Source organism: Vicugna pacos, chromosome 18, assembly GCF_048564905.1.
Source record: "Vicugna pacos chromosome 18, VicPac4, whole genome shotgun sequence".
NCBI classification, from domain to species: Eukaryota; Metazoa; Chordata; class Mammalia; order Artiodactyla; family Camelidae; genus Vicugna; species Vicugna pacos.
Genome location: NC_133004.1, coordinates 3,914,556 through 3,931,121, shown reverse-complemented (window position 1 = coordinate 3,931,121; position 16,566 = coordinate 3,914,556). Strand labels below are relative to the sequence as shown.

The 16,566-nt window shown below is 46.7% G+C and overlaps 1 long non-coding RNA gene across 8 annotated transcripts in view; it reads right to left on the bottom strand.

Moving 5' to 3' along the window:
- LOC140686869 (uncharacterized) overlaps window positions 1–16,566 on the bottom strand; it is an 82,041-nt gene that overhangs the window by 23,022 nt on the left and 42,453 nt on the right. For 2 of the 8 annotated variants that reach the window (XR_012060840.1, XR_012060844.1), the window contains one exon: window positions 8,542–8,776. The exons of 4 other annotated variants lie outside the window; for them this stretch is intronic. This is a non-coding gene — a long non-coding RNA (uncharacterized lncRNA). Of the gene's footprint in view, window positions 1–8,541; window positions 8,780–16,566 lie in introns of those variants that run through there. 2 more of the 8 variants (XR_012060841.1, XR_012060842.1) reach the window with 2 other exon arrangements.

Here is a 16,566-nt window from a genome sequence, read left to right as displayed (position 1 = left end):
AATGCATGGAAATATCTCACTGCTGGTACACAACATCTGCCCTCAAATTGCCCTAAAATCATGCTGGAAAAGCACTACTCAATCCTCTCACTACAAAAAAAAAAAAAAAAAAAAGCTAAGAAGGCAAATTTAGGCTGTTCCATTGAAAATCATCACTGCCAATAACCGAGCTGGAATGCTTCTGATTTCGAAAACCACTGCGCAGTTACTTTTCAGACGTGAAACTCATATATGTATACCACGTAGATGATATTGCAGTAGGAGTTTTCTTTTCAACATTCCAGTTGGAACATTAGCACAAGAAAGTTTATGTTTCGGCTTTAAAAAATTTCAATTATCCTCCACTTTCTTAATTTTGAACTTATTATTATTTTATAAATGGAGCAATGCTGCGTATTATAAACCGTTCGATTTCTGCAAAGAAGACCTTTATGACCTCACTATTTCAGAGCAAACTTTAACGATTCTTTGAGAGGTGGGGCCTGGGGCGCTCACTAACAGCTCTTTAAATACTGACAAGGATGTGCTATTAGTTAATGCAAAGGCTCTAACTCCACATTAGCTCAGAAAGCAAAGAAACTACACCAAAGACTTACTTTAAAAATTTTATATATTCCTATTCTTTTGAATATTAAAGTTCTTAAAAGATATGATTATTTTTGGAAAAGACAACAGCTGTATTAAATTTCCTCTCACCAAGAAAGCAATCTATATCAAGAATAAAAACCCCTATGGAAATCGAAACGACAGGACGTTTCTAGCTAAGTGAACATCCAGATCTGAACACAAACCTAAATCCTATCAGATCTCACTCGAACGAGCTCAACAAAGTCCTGGGAAACCCTGGAAATTAGCTCTTCAGGTCCAAATGTTGGCTGAGCTAAGATCATCACACTAGGCAGGGAAGGAGAGAAGAGGAAAGTCCACGTGGTGGCCTCCATCACTTTTTTTCCAGCCACATGGTGCCTCTAGGGCGGCCCCGCTAACAAGCACCCCATAAGGAAAGCCGGCAAGCACACTGCCCCTGCCGTCCCCAAGCAGCCCCGATGCCCATATCCCAGCCTGTGAATGGTCTTCTAATGATCCCCCAGTTGGTGGCACCCTCCCTCTCTTCCCCACTACACACAGACACAGAGCCATGGCAGCCTTCCCAAATCACAAATTTGATTACGTCAACCCCACTTCAAACCCTCCAGAGGCTCCCTGGTAGAGTTCTAGCCCCACCACTGACCCTGCTCGCCCTCCCTCACCTCAGTACACAGGTCCCCAGTGACCTCAGGGGCCCCCTGACCTGCTCTTACTTCCCACTTGCCTCCAGGCTCATTTTGACTGTTTCCCAAGGAAGCCTTCCCTCCCTCCAACCTCCACAATTTGTTCCTCTGTTCCTAGAACATTCTAGGCTAAGTCAACTTCTGACAATGCTAAGCTCTCAAGAAGCAAATACATTTTGCTTACTAATGTGGCTACACCCTCTCTCCCCACGACACACAGAAGCGCGCGTGTTATGAATAAATGAATGCCGGGGTGGTTCTCAAAGTGACAGACATACCTGCTCTCGCCCGTTCCGACCATTCTCTCTGTAGAATATCAGAAACAAAACCAGAAGTACCTTTCCTGAGGATCACTTTCTGTTGACACCCTTCACTGCCTACTGTGTCAGTTCTAGGAAAACTCAAATTCTTCCAAAGCCCTACACCCCGGACTCTCTCCAGTGTCCTCCCCAGCAGGGGCTCCCTCCACCCTGGACCGCACAGGGCACTCTCCACGGGTGCCCACGCCAAAAGCCTCCAGGCCTCTGCCCGGGCTGCACCTGCGACCTGAGCCACATTCTTGACTCCTTCTCTTGGCTGACTCTTACTCTGTCCTCACAACTGAATGTACAGCCCATTTCTTCTAGGAAGTCCTCTCTGATAATGTCCTTTAGGTCTTGTCTGGGCTCTATCTATAGCAGCAGTACATGGTGACCAACTGGGTGCCCCCTCCTTTGAGACCACAAACTCTTGGGGGCCACGTGGGAAGGAGTGAGAGATTACAAGAGGGGTGGGGGAAGCAAAAAGCAAAAATCACAGCCCAAGTCCCAAATTCAAGGATACTTTCTCAGAAAAAAGTATAAACTATTTCACACGTGTGCAATTTGGCTACTATTTTTGTGGCTTGCGGACAGCAAGAACATGGTGTTCTAGTCCAAAACCCAGGTTACATGCAAAGAAATGTATATATTCTTATCCAAAGGAAACCAGAGCTGCTCAACAACTGTTTGCAGTTAGAACTGAAAGGAACTTTGATAAAGGCAATCTCTCTCTCTCTCTCTTCTTTCTTTTCTGGCATCATATAATTTTAGAAGTATTTGCGTGACTAAGAGATGGCTACAGCCCGTGATTCTGCACTGGAGTGTTTGGGGCTGAGGAAGCCCAGATTACATTCACTCTGTAAATGCAATCACACCAACACACTGATAGGTGCCGTGAGTTATGGAGCTGATGTTCCAAAGCAGGCAACATTATTCTGTAAGAGAACTCTAAATAGAAAGTAAGAAATGCAATGTCCTGTACTCAATTTCATTTGCTATATGGGCCATTAACTGATAGTATATCTTGACTAATGAAACCCAAAAATAAATTGTCAACATCGATTTTCTTCATCTGACCATTTTATGCTAACTTTGGATATTAAACCCTCACTCCATACAGAAAGCTCACGCCTATGCTGCAGCACAGTTACATCCGTGGAAGAAAGCCGACCAAGGGAGAATTGGAGAGTTTCCCTTCAGAAGCTGCGAAGTGTGGTTTTGCACCTGTACATCATTTGCAACCACGTCACCGACAAAGGAGTTAGACCTTACCTCTGTGGGGCGAAAAGCACTGCGTGCTTCAGAACCATCAAAGAACACTGAGCTTTGTGAAACAATCCTGAGGCACATAAATCATACTTTTTCTGAAAGGCTCCAAAACTGACCCAATTCACCATTCCAGGTATAACAGGGAAGTACTGGAAATAGTAGAGAGAACATGCTCTTGAATTCTGACACGGCCCTGCTTGAATCCTGCTACAGCATTTACTGGCCGCTAAATGGATCAATTCCTTAACCCCTCTGAGAAGGCTTCCCAATCTGCAAAAGGGGGCTGCCACCGCCCACCTGGGAGGCATGGATGTGAATGCAAAACGCAAGTAGGGCGGCCGACTGGTACCTGACACGGGGCCTGGCTAGTTTCCCTCCGCTGCCCTTCTCCCTCTTTAACCTTGCACTGTTCCCCCGGTAAGGATCAAGCCCCCGGAGCAGACTGCCTGTATCTTCCGTTTATCCCTGGATACATGCCTTACCCTTAGGAGGCCAGAAAAACAACTGCCTCCTCCCAAGTCACTAACAATGTTCTTAAGAGTCTGGGTATTTTTAACTCTATTTTTCAGGGAGAGTATTCCAAAACTTTCCAAGCACCAAGCATTATCCAGGTTGCCTCCCCTCCAGCTGCCCATCCCTTCTCACCTCAGATACTCTGAATGATTGACTTCTGTTCATGGGAAAGCGAGTCCGGTAGGGTGTGGTCTCCCTAGGCCTCCCTCCCTCACAGGTGAGTGTGATTACCTTCTCCCCACTCCCCACTCCAACTCCAGCTTCTGAGGAGTCTCCTCTTCCGGACCCTGCAGCCTCTGCAACTTCCCAAGACACACATGTGGCCAAGACCCTCCCTTCAGATTTCTTCCAGGCTGGCCATGCCCACCCCCTGGCCCCTTAAAGGTAAACGGCATTAGAGTGAAAATCCCAAACGCTGCTGACAGACACACCAAAGCTGCATGGTCTGGGCTTTCCTCCAACCCAGGCGAAGCCCTGACCCCCCTCAGCCTCAGTCTGCAGCCCTCGAGATGATCTAATTCACATGCAAGGCTGTGAACACCAGCTAAGAATGACGACTCCCAACGTGTATCTCTAGTCCGGCTCCTTCACCTGAGCCCGTCTCATAGACACGAGTGCCTCATTGAAGTCCTAACTTGGATGACAAATGGCATCTTAAAAATGCCTCATGTCCACCATTTACTCTGGAATTCGATTCCTGGCAGGTACCTCCCAGACTCCCCATTTTAGTAACAGCCCCAGCACCCACCTATGTGTCTAACGTCACATTCAATTTCCAATGTTCCCTCCCCCCGGCTCTGCCCTGGAATCAGTCCTGTTATTTCCGTCACTAAGCCCATCTCAAGTGTGGTTCTGCAGGGACCATGGCCGTAACCCCACAAGCTCACAGCATGGTGCAGTGACTACCAGTGCTCCGTAGGGTGCTCCCTGGAAGGGGAGGCATCTCCTGCCACGGGTCACCTCAGAAGGCAATGGATTCTCACAAAGCAGGACCAGGAGAAGGGACTCAAGTTTCTCCCGTGGTCTTAGCTTTAAAGGGCCCGAGGTCTGAGGGAGCTCCTAATTAGCAGAAACACTTGCCAGTGAGCAGATGAGGATGTGGGAACCCAGGGAAGGCTGTTCTCACTCCAACTCCTGGGCTCTTGGGAGCCACAGGAAAAGCCTGTGTCCAGGGCACAGCCCAGCCATCACAGATCCCAGCCTGCTTTTGCCAACCCGGACAGCCTAGACTCCATCTACTTGCGACACTTACTTCTGTTCTGTTCCCCACCCAGAATGTGATGGACTCATTCAGATATTCTGGCCTGCCTCAAGCGAGACAAATTCAGTGAAAAATGAAGTGTCCACATTTGGACCAGAGCATGAAAGGAGAAACAAGGCCTCATAGTCAGCATGGTGGTGGTGGCCAAACCCTTCCACCGGATGAGATGAACCATGGTTAGGGTGAGAATCCAAGGTCCTAGGTCGGCCAAATCATCTTCCTTCACGGTTGACTGGGGTGTTGGAGACTGACTACCACAAACTAACGACACGGCCGTCAGTGGAGGGCGTCAGCTGCAACAAAAACGGATTCAGCTATTTAATGCCATAATGGGTTAAAAGTAAAGGCCGGGGCAGGGAGGTCTGTACGGCTGCTGAGGCAAACCACAAACCCGGCTCTGAAAGCCCACTGGCTGGAGAATAGAGGAAGCTACGGTCCTTTTAGCAGTCCCTGTGCCCAACAGATCCAGGTGAGCCAGCTACTTAGGAGAAGGCCATGTTGTCCTCATACTCAGAAAAACCACCCTCGTAAAGGGAACAAAATAGTGGCATGGATTTTAGACCCACTTCTGCCCCTTTATGGAGGCAAAGTAAAGTAAATGGCACGGGTAAGTTGAATGCAAAAAAAAAAAAAAATACTAACTGCTTCCTCCAACAGCTTCCCCTGCAGCTGCTCACCCCCGAGCCAGCCACTTTCTCACCAGTGACCGCTGGCCAGGAAGCGCCATCACGCACGTCACACAACGACAGCAAGGAACCGCGTGCCGAGCACGTTTGTGGAAAAGCAGGAATCGAGCAAGATGCTGCAGTCTTTGACTTTCCAAGTTTAAATACTCCATGAAAAGTATCCCTCAGCAGCCGCCTAAATCAATTCGCGTCTCACTTCTTCAAAACAATCAAACAAATTTAATAAGGGCGCATTTGTCACCAAATATAAGAAGGACGAAACAGGTCCCTCAAAGCAGGGATTTTAACAGCTATCAAACACCAGTGGGTGATGTGCTAACAAAGCAAATATTCCACAAATTTAGAAAATAAAAAGACTACTAGGATAACACATGGATAAAGGCAGCTGTTAAGTTTTTGCTTTTTAAAGCGATGGAGACATTACGGAGTGCAATCTGGCTATTCCCAATGCAGGGTGTGCACAGCCCACATTTTCAGAAGCAACAAAATGCTCACTGGGCAGTACAAGAGAAAAGAGGAATGAAGAAAAATGAAAAGAGGAACAAGAGAAAATTAGAAAAACACAAGAACAAAAATGTGTTTGACAGCATGTACAAGAATTTACGTGAGTGTGTGAGGCCAGGGACGCGGGGACGGTGAGACCCACCCTCACTTCCTGCTCCAGGGAAGGCAGGGGCCTGTGGGGAGCGGCGCTGCTGGGGGACCCCAACGTGTTCAGCGCCCCAAAACAAAACTCCACCTACATGCGTCTAGGCAGCTTTTGAGCTACAAATTGTGGTCGCATTTCAGGCTCACTTCCACCAAGTGCAGAAGGAGAGAATTAGGCTCTGGTCCTAAACGAAAGCATTGTTTAAAAAATTAATGACTGTGGAATAGCAAAAGCAACAATGGAGTAAGTGACTGGAAGAGAACGTGCTTGACTCGAGCTCACTGGCCGCGTTAACTCACTGACGTTAAGATGCTGGCTAAGCCCTTATGGTACCAGAACAGAAAAAACCCACTAGGAGGAAGGTTTAATGCGCTGCTGTATTTTGATGCCGGGAGCCATGCCTGGTACACGAGGTTCTGGGTAAACAATGGGGACAGTTTCAACCACTATGGGCTAAGCACACATCCAGCTACTCCACCAAATCCCAATGGTAGACTTCAAAAGGCAAAAAAAAGCTGGCATTCTCTGGTGGGTCTGTAGACTCAGAGCCAAGCAGTTACTGAACAAAAATGTCAACAGTGCCTCCTATGACAAAAGAACAGGCACTGGCCAGGGGCCTGGGGCAAGGCTCCGGGCTTCGACTGCTCACCCACCAGTCTGTCCAGGGGGAAAAGGTGGTCCCTGCTTATATTGCACCGATGTACCTACCTTGACTTATGCCTGGGGGCTCAGCACGTGGTGACATGTGAGGTGAACCGAGCCAGCCTTGGTTTAGCACGGTGCTGGCAGCTATGCCCTCAGAAGTGCCCAGGCTCCTAAACCTGACACCACATCTCCAAGGAGCAGAAGGGGACTGCGGACATGTAGATCACAGGGCCCTGTTAGGACAAGTACAGATCATGGCCACGACATGACTTGCCCCTTCCGTAAGCCATAGAGGTATGTCTGGGAGGAACAGAAAATTCGTCCAGATCCCGGTAGGCACCTCACACAGGTGGGACTCAGGTCCCCTGTTCCTATCACTCACAGGGCTGGTCTCTACATTCATTTTATCAATTCTCTGGCATCTTCTCCTCCAACTTACCAACAACCAGAAAGTAGGATCTGATCTTAAGTAAGTTCAAGAAACACAGAGCACCGCCTTCACAGCCGACCCGGCAGCACGTGCCAGGTCCTACGACCGTCACCTGTGGGACCGCCATCAGCGCTCTTCGGACTCAAGGCCCGAGGCCGTAGGCCGGGGGGACAGAACTTCCCTCACTCTCCCCAGCAAAGGGGGACCACTTCTCGGCAAAGGCATCTCACACTCTTCTGCCCGAGGGACAGCACGATGGACACACGGGGAAACAGAGCAGAACGGGGGGGTTAGGCAGCCCAGAAGGCTCGTCTGCACTTCCGTGGCAAAGCGGGGCCGTTGACTTAATCACAGGGACAAAGTGAGGAGGAACCTTTCCCTGCTCTGTCCCATACTCCGTGACAAAACTTTCCCTGCGAAAGGAGTTCATTCAGAAGTCCCTGGCGGTGTTTCTGATGTCCTAACTTGGCATGGTGGCTGTCGGGCAGGAAGAGAGGGCCTGAGCCGTGCAGGTGCTGGACCTGGGAGGCAGGAGACACCGGCTCCACCCCCAGCTCAACCAGCTCCTCGTTCTGCGTCTCGGGATTCAGCGTCTCATCTATAAGCAAAGGTATGAGACTGTCCCAGGACAGGATGCACAACAGAAAAGAAATGAGAGCCATTTAAAGAAAGTTTCCCAGTTGCCATATTTAAAACTGTAAACAAACAAACAAAAAACAAATACTAGAAACTGATTTTAAGAACAGATATTACTGTTCTACTGTATGTAAAATACTATGATTTTGACATGTAATCAATATAGAAAGTAACAAGATAGTTTACATTCTTTTTCCTTGACAAGTCTCAGCATCTGATGTGCATTTGACCTACAGCACATCTCAGCACAGACCAGCCTACTCTCCAGCGCTCCTAGCATCAGTGGCTGTGTCTAACCTATTGGACAGCAACTCCAAGGGTCCCACCAGGGTTCCTGGCTGAAAAGCAGGAGGATGTGTCCACACTAACCTTAAAAGGATCTCTCTGAAACAAAAGTGGATTCACTTTTAAATGTCTGTAAACCGGAGGGCTGCACCTCCCTCCACCCTTCGCTACAAGACAGCCCTCTTCCTTCCTGATCCCTTTCTGGATGTAGGGAAGCAAAACGGCAAAGAGCCAGGGTGGATGGGCCGACAGGTAAACTTACTTTCAGTCTGTGTCCAGTCCCATGAAGTCCTCCTTCTCAAACAGGATGCAGAGGAGGGGGATCTTGTCCCCAGAATTGTTGAGGGCCCTATCCAGCCACTTAGACTTTAGCAAGATGAAGAGTGACTCAGGGAAATCCTTGATCCTCTTCACCACCCTGCAGCCCTCGTAGATTGAAAGACACGTCGGTGCTTGTCTGCTCGGCTACCTCCCCATGCAGCACAAAGACAAAGAGCTGAGAGTGATTAAGCGAGGTGCCATACAGCTCCTCTGCACGTGGAGCTTATCGAAGGCCTTAGCCAAGAGGCAGTCGCTAATGGTGACAAGGCCCACGAGCTTGCGGTTGGTCTGGAATTCGCTCCACCCATTCTCGGGCGCATAATGGTGCCTGTAGTGGATAAAGAGTGCCAACTGGGAGCCGAACAGGCTGATCTGGCTCACCAAGGGGATTCACTTATAGATGCAAAAGAAATTCTCCTCTGAGATGATCCCAACGGCTTGGACCACCACGGGGAGGGTCTTGAAGTCCTCAGCACACTGCACATAGTCAGGGATGCTCATGTTGCAGGCCCTGCTGAGAGGGGAGAGGAGATCGAGGTTCATACTTTGCTGTGGGATGCAGGCACCTCTGGGTTGCGGTGACCTGGTGTGTACCAGCCAGAAGGCAAGGGAAGTCCAAGCAAAGCCAGGGGTACAGTTTGTCCTCAGAGTCTGCACATGGCTAACGTAGCTCGGATCACATTACCTAGCTTTTGGTCTAGGCTTCCTGACCCTGCAGAGAAGGATCATTCCTTGTTTTCTGTTTCCAAGCACCTAGCCAGACCCTGATGCAAAATCAGTGCTCAAAACTGCTGAATAAACAAATGAACAAAGGAACTGCTTTCCCAAACCCGCTTCAGCAGAATATAAACAAAAGAACCACAGTGGGATCAAAACATCTGGATTTCACCTCCAATTTATTTGAAATCCTAAGCTGTAGAATAATGGATAAGAAAACTTGCCCTGGGGAGGAGGGTACAGTTCAGTGGTAGAGCACGTGCTTAGCATGTACGAGGTCCTGGGTTCAATCCCCAGAACCTCATTTTAAAAAATGAAACAAATAAATAAACCTAATTATCCTAATCAAAAAACATTTTTTAATTCAAAGTTGAAAAACACCTTGTAATTGACACAACATTGTAAACTTGACTATACTTCAATTAAAAAAAAAATTCTTGACATACAAGAATATATCTGGATTATGGAAGTTTGCAAATGTAAAATGCCTAGGGTACCACCTGCATAAAAAGGGGGGACTGTACAGACTTACTATCCCTCCTTTATGAGCTATATATCCTTTGGGGGGGTATAAATACTAAGAGCTAATTTTCTCAGATTAAAAAAGAAAATATTACCTGATCATCAGTACTGCTGAAAGATTAGATAACGCTATGAAAGCATCTGACCCACTGAGGTTACTTAATTAGTGTTTGTTGAATGAATGAATAAACAAGCAAAGTGAATGCTGCTCCCTGCCACAGACCATCATAATGGTACTTCCTGGAAATCCCAAGCCCACATTCCACTTGACTCTACATTTACCATGTGGGTGACCAGGGCAGACCTGTGTGCTTCTCTAAGGCCCAGTTAAATAATGAATAGAAATGAGGGCAATAATACAAACCTCAAAGTGTTAGTGAGTCAGTAATGAATTGTACCCCAACTTTGCAAGAACGGAACCATTTAGGAAAATTGGGCAAAGAGTCCATAGGCCTTCTCCATATTATCTCTTATGACTACATGGGAATCTACATTACATCTTAAAATAAAACTCTAGTTTCTTAAAGATGCTTTTGAGGTTAATGAGCTCACTGTCTAAAATACGGAACACACAGCAAAAATAGGACAATGCCCAGCATACGAGATACACTCAGTTAAATTTCCCACTGAACCCACTAGTCCCTCCAACTTCAGAGCACGAGGATGGGTCCTCGTGGCCAGAGGCCACTGCACCTGAAGCAAACAAAGCTAATGGTCCCCACTTCCAAGTGACTCTGTAACTACCCTAGGTCTAAATTTGTATTCATAATTTTTTTCTTTTCATTAAATAGAAACCCCCAATTGCATAGCCTTCAGGTCACCAAAACCTGATCGCAGAGATCATGATGGCAGCCCTCCTTGGTGAAACAATAAAATGAAGAGCCATTTCCACAAAACCTCTGTGTAAATCTACTAGGGAACTTCATCCTGGTCTGAGAGGAAGAGGACTGGGGAGGAGGGGGCAATCTGGGGCACAGAGAACCATGGGCAACCTGTCCCACAATGGACTTTAAACTCAACTCTCACTGTACAGAAACTTCAAAATACACACAGAGTGCTATGGACAAGTTTTGTTTTTTTTTTAAAGAAATCCTTGACTCCCTAGCAGGTCTTGTTTCTACCAAGACACAAATGGCTTATGTGTATAATGTTTCACAAAAGCATTAAAATATTATCACCCCAACTTGACACATCAAGAAACTGAGGGAGAGAGGTTTATCACATTGTACAAGTTTAGAGAGAGGCCACGTCAGACACCGTATTTAAACCCAAGACCCTGCTCCAGTTCTCACACTAGAAAGTGTGACATACTGACCCTTTCCTGCCCTCTCCTTGCAATAAATCACTGAAGAGTCTTTTCTGTGCCACCTGGAATCACAATCACATCCATTTTACACAAACAGCTATGTCACTCTTGGAGGACTTATCAAAATCTAAAGGGTTACAATGGGAGGAGAGATTTGCATTTTCTGTTTCTCAAAGGAAACATGGCTTAAAAAGAAACTGAAAAGTACTTATCTAGTCTAAGCCCTCTTTGTGCAGAGAAGCAAATAGAGGCTCAGAAGATATGAGGAAAGTGCCTTATTAACAGATATTGCCTCAGCGCAGCACCAAACCATCCCTGGGCAATTCTGGGTGAGGATCCGGGGGGCCAAGGAGAATGAGTGTTAGAAAAAGGAAAGAGAAGAAGCATACAACTCCCTGTCTCTACACCACCATACCATGAAGTTCCACCAAATTACCCAGTATGGGTGCAGTCAATATTAAGGTGGGCTAAACAGATTATAGAAACCTGGAAGTCTCAAACATAGTGGAAATTCCAACATTTACTATGCTTTTTTCACAGTTCAAGCATCAGCTCAGTGGGTGCTCCATACCAGGGACGACACTAGGCCTGGAGTTCTCCCAAATACAGATCTCTATTACCACATATGCAAACCACATAAAGGCCCACCAGAAGAAAAGCGCCCACAGATAAGATGGAATTACTGAAACTGAAAACAGCCAACTAGCATATATTACTAGGAAAAACGGTGCTGCTAGAAATGGACTCATGGACATAGAAAGCAAACTGTGTTTAGCAGGCAGGAAAGGGGTGATTAACAGATACAAATTAATAAATATAAAATAAATGAGAAGGACCTACTATATAGCACAGGGAACTATATTCAATTTCTTGTAATGAGTTGTACTAAAAATAATCTAAAACATATGTATATACATATGAATATGTTTATAACTGAATCTCTGTTGTACACCTGAAACTAACATTGTAAATTGACTACACTTCAATAAAAAATAATTTTAAAAAATAAGTAAAAATAAAAGCAACGCCATTAAGAAAAAATAAAAGAAAACTCTAATCCCCTTAGCTGTAGGTGGTGGAGAATTCTGGTTGCAAGCACCAAGTCAACTGGATCACTCCAGCACTGGCTGTCACTCTTTCTGACCAACAGAGAGTCACTTGCTTCACTGAGGTTACTTTTCTCTCCTGTGAAAGGCAACAGTTGCAACTAACGATGTATAGAATCTCATCATTCACAAGCCCAACAAGTAGTGAGGACTTCCCAAGGGCCAGGCTCTGGACAGATGAAAATATAGGGTCCCAGATTTATTCATGCTTAGAAGAATTTTAAGCCATAAAGACATTAATTCTTCCTGTTTTGATAGATTCAATGCAATTCTGATTAGAATACCTACCAGATTTTTCATGGAATGTAACAAGATAATTTATGGTCAGGAACAGCCAAGAAACTTCTTTAGAACCACCACTGGGGAGGAGTGGATAGGTCATTGATTTCCACTGTTATTTCTGAGGTGATGAAAACGTTCTGGAATAATAATGGTTTCACCACTGTGAATATGCTAAAAGCTGCTGAATTGTACCATTTAAATGGATGGACTTCATGGTGTGTGAACAATATCACAAAAAAGCTGTTATATGAAAAAAAAATTTCTTGACAATTATTTTCCCCTCTATACAACTAGTCTGCCACACAATTTAAGAAAAACAAAAAACCAAAACAAACCAAACAGTGCCAGGAGCTCTTTAGGATTGCAATGTCCCTAGGTCTCCAAAGCTTCTGGTGGTGCTGTTTCTGTTAACACACACTAGCTGTGCTGGACTTATTTGGGACTGTAACTATCTTTCTAAAATCCATGGTCACACGTTTCACCCTGGGAGAGGGAAGCCTGGAGGATGTCACAGACTCATGCATTCAGCTTATTTTTAACTGAACCAAACCCTGCTTTCAACACAGAACTCTCTCTCTCACTATAAAAACACGTGACATTAACAAGCACAGCCATCATAACACCTGAAAGTGTTCAAGAAAATTACCTGGGGCAGAAACACTAAGGGAGGAGACGGAAGCTCACTCAGCACTGAAGCTCCCTTTTGCCAACTTCACCAAGAGAAGCTGGGCGTTACAGCCTGAGGCTCTCAGCCTAAGAAGCAGTGCCCACACCACTGAGCTGGTCCTCAGGGAGCAGGAAAGGGAGACGAGGGCAGCCCCGGTTTGCGGGGCAGGGAAAGAGGGGGGTTGGGGACGCGGGCTGCAGCCCCGCTCGGAGGCCAGCCCCTGCCGTCCGCCCCCGTCCGGGTCCGCAGACCCCGCCCGTCCGGGACGCAGCCCGCCCATGGGTGGGGACGGGCCGGCGGCCGAGGAGAGGAAGCCCGGGAGGAGAGGACTGGCGGGCGGGAGAGGGGAAGGGGACGCCAGTCGCGGACTGAGGGGAGCCCGGCTGGGGCGAGAGGCGGCATGTGCACACCTGTCCCTGGGTAGCTGTGGCCGGGGCAGAGGGGCAGAGGGGCCTGGCCCGAGCAATTTAGCTGAACACACGCTGACTCGCGCCCTCACGGGCTGTGACACGCCGACTGCCCTCCCGCAGCCGCCTGAACCTTTCCGGTGAGCCCCCCACCTTGTACTTCTACAGCCGGAGGCCCCGGCCCATGGCAGGAGCCAAAGGCCTACCGGGCAACAGAGCTGAGATGCCTTTGGGGCCGATCCTCGGCTCGCAGTTGGGGCTTCCAATTCGCGGTCCAGCTGGCACTGACTACGCATGCGCAGGAGGGTCAGCGATCCTCTGGGTTCTGTGAGAGAAGCTGGGGAAGTGAGGGAGGGAGAAGATGGGAGGAGGAGGGGAAAAGTGGAGGTAGACAGATGGACAGGAGGTGCAGAGAAAAGGGAGTAATCTGGAGGGGGGAGGGGAGTAGCAGAGATGGAGAGATAAATCTTTACCTCTGGTCGCACCCTGAAACAGGCAGCAGTCCTGCCTCTGTACCCTTCTCTAACCCTTCAAGGCCCACAGCCCAAATTTATCTCCCTGGTCCAGCCCTTCACCCGAGGCCTCTGCAGAACCCCTATGGGGATCACACCCGTTGCCCCCACGCGGAACTGGGTTTCCTGTTGCTCTGGGAACCAAGCACCCGCGGGTGTTGTCGCTCAGATCTACCTTGGGAAGAGTACATTTTCCCCTTTTACACGCTAGGAAACAGACAGGCAATATCTCTGCCTTAGCTCCACTGTCCCAGGTGTTGGGCTGGCGGGGAGCGGGGTGGTACAAGATCAGAGCCCCAGAGGGAGCAGACAGCCTGATTGTTGGTGCATAGTCCCCATCCCTCCTTAGTAAACCACACCCCACCATAGGGGAAACATCAAGGGGTCACAGTAGGTCCCTGGGTGTGGGAGAGCTTCCCTCAGTTCCAGTGCCCAGCTTGCTAGGTAGATAAGAGTGTTACCGAGTCCAAATTCATTCTCCTCAGTGCAGGACAGGCCAATAATTTGGGAGACCAGGTGTTGGAGCATGGAATAGCAAGTTTCTGTAGACCTAGATGGCAAACTAATGTTGGAAAACCATCAACCCAAGTCAGAATTCATGCTCCTTTCCTACGTGCTTGGTTGTTGCAAACTTCTTGGTGTAGGAATTATTTGTTGTTAGAATCCTTTGTTCTTGCAGCTACCTGCCTGGCTGGGCAAATCTGTAAACCTCCACGAAAACAAACGTTATTTTCTATTCTGAACCTCTTAATCTTTTTATGAATGAAAATGTGTTAAATATCCTTAAAGGGCAGAGACTTCAGAATAGGCTCTCCTGTATATTTCAGGCTATAGGCACATTTTTATACAAGCAAGATGAAGCCTAGGAGGCAGAGCACAGGATTAAAGTCAAAGGAACAGGTCTAATATGGAGACAGGTTTGTTCTTTTCTATTACCGGGGAAGAAGCCACTTCAGGGTTTATAGCACTTTAAGTTAAATATAACTAAAACTTTAAGGGAATTTACATACATAGGGGGGAATGTGCATAGCATATCTGGAAAATCACACAAAGTATAGTAAACAGTGGCATCTCCAGGGAGGGCTGAAAGAACAGAGAATTAGGGAAAACTTCTCTCACTTGTGTATTTTAGTGCTGTGTTTGAATTTTTTTAACCATATGCATGTATTTGTTTTTCAGTTAAAAAATGTAATGGATCAAAGGAATAACTAGAACAGCAAATACAGCAGCCATGGAATCGATGAGCCATCACTTTTGATTTAAGCCAGGAAGTATTTATTGACTCTCTCCTATGTGCCCAGCGCTGTTTTAAGTATTCTATTATTATTATTTTTTTAATAATATTATAACATACTATCCCTCACTCCTGCCCATGGTTGGTGGAAAACCCACTGAGTTTTTATTGAGTTGTTTTCCAAGGTGTAGGGATGAGTTATAAACAGAACACATATTCAGGGCAAAACAGTCGGAGTGATTTTCCAGTAAGCCAGACAGCTATGAAGGGTTTGCAATAGAGGCGCCCAGAGGCTGAGAGGGAAAGCCTCCTGGACCCTATAAGAAGCTGCCCAAAGTGCCTTCTCCATGGCACTACTTAAATAGGAAAGAACAAATCTGACTCCATTTTAGATCTGTACTTTTGAATTTAACAAAGCCAAGTTAATACGCTCTGGTCTTTTCATGGGTTATGATGTCACAGAGGAGACGGACAGGTCAACAGGGAACCACTCTGCATTGATCACGGAGCCAGGGAACGGGAAGGGTGGCAAGATATATGACGCATCTGCAGCTGTGCCTGCGCTTCTAGGCAGGTAACCAAAGTCACCTAGACGAGGTGCCAAATGCTTGTGCACACGACCACATCACCTGACATGTATTAAAGAGAAATGGAAGTCTATAAAGATCCAATACCCTTGGTGGGTACACCGTCCAAAGAGCAAATTCACAGTTTGACAACTGGCCATCTCTGTTCCCTGGGATTCATTCTTACAGAACCTTAAAAACCACTACCCTGTCCTCAAGAAATGCTACATATTTGTCCTATTTTTCGCTCAGGGATGGAGCATGTTCAAGTGAATTTCAATGTCTGCACAGATTTGACTGTTTTTCTCCAGGTTCACTTGTCCATTCTAAAGAGGCCTGAGCTAAGTGCATCCTCCATATGAACTATTCCCTCCAGTGAAAGCTCATTGAGCCTGCAATTAAAAGCCAACTGAACAAGACTGTCCTCAAGTAAAAAGTTCAGCCACTCTTCACTGATTTCTTAACCTCCTTTCCTAGCTAATTGCAACAGACTAACACCTCCCTCCACCAAGCTACCCAACTATGTCAGTTTGTCTCCCCAAAGAGAAAGTAAGGTCCATAAAAGATGAGACAACTTCATAGTCACCTCTGAATTCCTAGCATATAGTAATGTCAATAAATAGAACTATGATTATGGCTTATTTCCTTTAAAACCTTTCTGGTTACTTAAATGAGACCATGGAAGGGAGGTGTTTGCGGTCCAGTATCTTGATCCACAAGACTCTGGAGGCCTTTTTCGGAATGGCTGTTCACTGATCCATTCAAAACACATCTTCTCATTCCAGAAGTAGCTGTGTTTTTCTGCCAGGAGTTTGTGGTTACTCTCATGCCAGAACAGCTTTAAATTATATCCTTACTTTCGATTTGTTATTTTTCCCCTCTTCCAACAAAATTGACTTTTCTTAATTTCTTGCCTTGAGGAATATTTTTTTTCCTAGTTCACCCTTTAGTAAACCATGCTTCTCGGGATCTGCTTGGCCAT